Raw genomic sequence first — 3,998 nt, 5'->3', positions numbered from 1 at the left:
GCCCCTGGGTACCCTCATACAGCTGTGCATCCATCACACTTAATTTTTGTTCAATTTTTAGAAACTTTTCATTACTCCAGACAAAAAATAAAGTGAAAGATGAAAAAAGAAAAAAAGAAAAGGAAACTCTAATCCTCCCCTATCCCTAACCAACCCCCCTCAATTGTTGGCTCGTAGTATTGATATAGTACATTTGTTACTGTTAATGAAAAAATGTTGAAATACTACTAACTGTAGTATATAGTTTGTAATAGGTATATAGTTCTTCTCTATATGCCCCTCTATTATTAACTTCTAATTGTATTGTCATACATTTGTTCTGGTTCATGGAAGTGATTTCTAGTATTTGTACAGTTGATCATGGACATTGCCCACCATAGGATTCAGTTTTATACATTCCCATCTTTTGACCTCCAGCTTTCCTTCTGGTGTCATATATGACTCTGAGCTTCCCCTTTCCACCTCATTCACACACCATTCGGCGCTGTTATTCTCACATCTTGCTACCAACACCCCTGTTCATTTCCAAACATTTAAGTTCATCCTAATTGAACATTCTGCTCATACTAAGCAACCACTCCCCATTCTTAAGCCTCGTCCTATATCTTGGTACCTTATATTTCATGTCTATGAGTTTACATATTATAATTAGTTCCTATCAGTGAAACCCTGCAATAATTGTCCTTATGCGTCTGGCTTATTTCACTCAGTATATTGCCCTCGAGGTTTTGTCATCAACCCATTTTTTTTTAATATGGTTTTGTTCACTCACCATACATTCCATCCCAAGTAAATAATCGATGGTTCTCTGCATGGTCATATATTTATGTGTTCACCACCTTCAGCACTATCTATATAAGGGCATCTACATTTCTTCCACAAGGCAGGAGGGAGAGTCAAAGAAGGTAGAGAGGCAAAAGAAAGAGGAAAAAAAAAAAAATGACAGCTAGGAAGCAGCAAAAGGAAAAATAACCTTAAATCAAAGTAGAATAAAGAATCAGACAATACCACCAATGTCAAGTGTCTAACATGCCTCCCCTATCCCCCCCTCTTATCTGCATTTACCTTAGTATATCACCTTTGTTACATCAAAGGAAACATAATACAATGATTCTATTAGTTACAGTCTCTAGTTTATGCTGATTGCATCCCTCCCCCAATGCCTCCCCATTTTTAACACCTTGCAAGGTTGACATTTGCTTGTTCTCCCTCGTAAAAGAACATATTTGTACATTTTATCACAATTGTTGAATACTCTAGATTTCACCAAGTTACACAGTCCCAGTCTTTATCTTTCCTCCTTTCTTGTGGTGTCTCACATGCTCCCCACCTTCCTCTCTCAACCGTATTCATAGTTACCTTTGTTCAGTGTACTTACATTGTTGTGCTGCCATCTCCCAAAATTGTGTTCCAAACCACGCACTCTTGTCTTCTATCACCCTGTAGTGCTCCCTTTAGTATTTCCTGTAGGGCACGTGTCTTGTTCACAAAGTCTCTCATTGTCTGTTTGTCAGAAAATATTTTGAGCTCTCCCTCATATTTGAAGGACAGCTTTGCTGGATATAGGATTCTTGGTTGGCGGTTTTTCTCTTTCAGTATCTTAAATATATCACACCACTTCCTTCTTGCCTCCATGGTTTCTGCTGAGAGATCCGCACATAGTCTTATTAAGCTTCCTTTGTATGTAATGGATCGCTTTTCTCTTGCTGCTTTCAGGATTCTCTCTGTCTTTGACATTTGATAATCTGATTATTAAGTGTCTTGGCGTAGGCCTATTCATATCTCTTCTGTTTGGGGTACGCTGCGCTTCTTGGATCTGTAATTTTATGTCTTTCATAAGAGATGGGAAATTTTCATTAATTATTTCCTCTATTATTGCTTCTGCCTCCTTTCCCTTCTCTTCTCCTTCTGGGACACCAATGATACGTACATTATTGTACTTTGTTTCATCCTTGAGTTCCTGGAGACGTTGCTCATATTTTTTCATTCTTTTCTCCATCTGCTCCTTTGCGTGTAGGCTTTCAGGTGTTTTGTTCTCCAGTTCCTGAGTGTTTTCTTCTGCCTCTTGAGATCTGCTGTTATATGTTTCCATTGTGTCTTTCGTCTCTTGTGTTATGCCTTTCATTTCCATAGATTCTACCAGTTGTTTTTTTGAACTTTCAATTTCTGCCTTATGTATGCCCAGTGTTTTCTTTACAGCCTCTATCTCTTTTGCAAAATATTCTCTAAACTTTTTGAATTGATTTAGCATTAGTTATTTAAATTTCTGTATCTCAGTTGAAGTGTATGTTTGTTCCTTTGACTGGGCCATAACTTTGTTTTTCTTAGTGTAGGTTGTAATTTTCTGTTGTCTAGGCATGGTTTCCTTGGTTATCCAAATCAGGTTTTCCCAGACCAGAACAGGCTCAGGTCCCAGAGGGAAGAAATATTCAGTATCTGGTTTCCCTGTGGGTGTGTCTTAGAAAATTGCTCCACCCTTTGATGCCTCAGGTCACTGTGCTTTTCTGCCCAGCAGGTGATGCCTGTTTGCCTATAATTCTTGACTGGTGTGAGGAGGTATGGCTGTGTTCCCCCAGGCTCTGGGGTCTGGTTCTGAATGGAAAGGGCCCCACCCCTTTCCTCCTAGAGAAGACAGACCCCCCAGGTGGAGGTCATTAGCATTTCAATGGTCTCACTCTCTGCTTGTGTTGTCTCCACCCTTCCCCAAGTCACAGCCCTGGAAACTGAAAATGACTGGGGCTTTCTCCACTGAGCCGAAAAAGAAACAGATAGTCCCCTTCAGACCCAGTCCAAGGTGACCCTCCGGCTCTCCAAGGTCAGTCGTCACCCAAAGCCTCTGTTTTTGGGGGATGTGTACCTGTAGTGAGCAGTTCACACTCGCTACTTAAAACCCCAGTTGGAGCTCAGCTGAGCTATATTCGCTTGCTGGGAGAGAGCTTCTCTCTGGCACCACAAGGCTTTGCAGCTCCGGCTATGGGAGAGGCTATTGGATCCGCAGGTTTTACTTACAGATTTTATGCTGTGTTCTCAGGCATTCCTCCCAATTCAGGTTGGTGTATGATGGGTGGATGGTCTCTTTTGTCACCCCGCAGTTATTCTGGATTATATACTAGTTGTTTCTGTTTTTTTGTAGTTGTTCCAGGGGGACTACTTAGCTTCCGCTCCTCTCTATGCCACCATCTTGCCCCACCCTCTCTAATTTCGGGATGACAGTTTTTAAGATTAGATTATAAAAGTCTGTGTCTTCCATCCTTGGCATGCTCTCTCCATCCTCCAACACCCCCACCCCTGCCCATTTCTCTCTCTCATTTACTCTGGGTGTAGCCAGCTACCATATCTTGAGGACACACAGACAGTGCTGAGACTTGCCGACAACCACGTGAGTTTGAAATGGATTTTCTAGCCACAGTCGAACTTTGAGATTACTGGAGCCCTAAGTTTTACTGCCACCTCATGAAAGATGGTGAGGCAGAATGTCTCAGCTAAGCCACTTCTGGAGTCAAGACTCACAGAACCGTGAGATCATAAATGATTGTTGTTTTAAGCCACAGATTCTGGAGTAATTTGTTTTATAACAATGCATAATTGTAACAAAGAAAGCATGAAAAGTCTTGGTTGGCTATATTAAACAATAACTAAAATGGAAAAAGTTATAATAGAGAAAGTCAAGACAAAGCATTGTAACAGAGATAAGGAGAATCATTTCATAATAACAAAAGGGTCAATTCATTAGGACATATTCAAAAATACCCATACTCCAGGCTAGAGAGTCACTGTGGATTCCTGTCTTAACAGTGTGTGAAGAGAACTGGGTGCTTGCTCCCATCTTCAAACCACTCTGAGCCAGCCCCCTGCCACCTCCTCACAGCACCCTCAGACAACCCCAAATGCCCCACTGCCACTCTAGCACCACTGTCTCTCCTCCACTGCCCGCCATGACGACCACACCCCTGATGCTGGTACACCAGAACCACAACCAGGGCTACAACCAGGACGAG

Source organism: Choloepus didactylus, chromosome 14 (genome assembly GCF_015220235.1).
Source record: "Choloepus didactylus isolate mChoDid1 chromosome 14, mChoDid1.pri, whole genome shotgun sequence".
Classification (NCBI taxonomy): domain Eukaryota; kingdom Metazoa; phylum Chordata; class Mammalia; order Pilosa; family Megalonychidae; genus Choloepus; species Choloepus didactylus.
Note: the sequence above shows the minus strand (reverse complement) of the source record.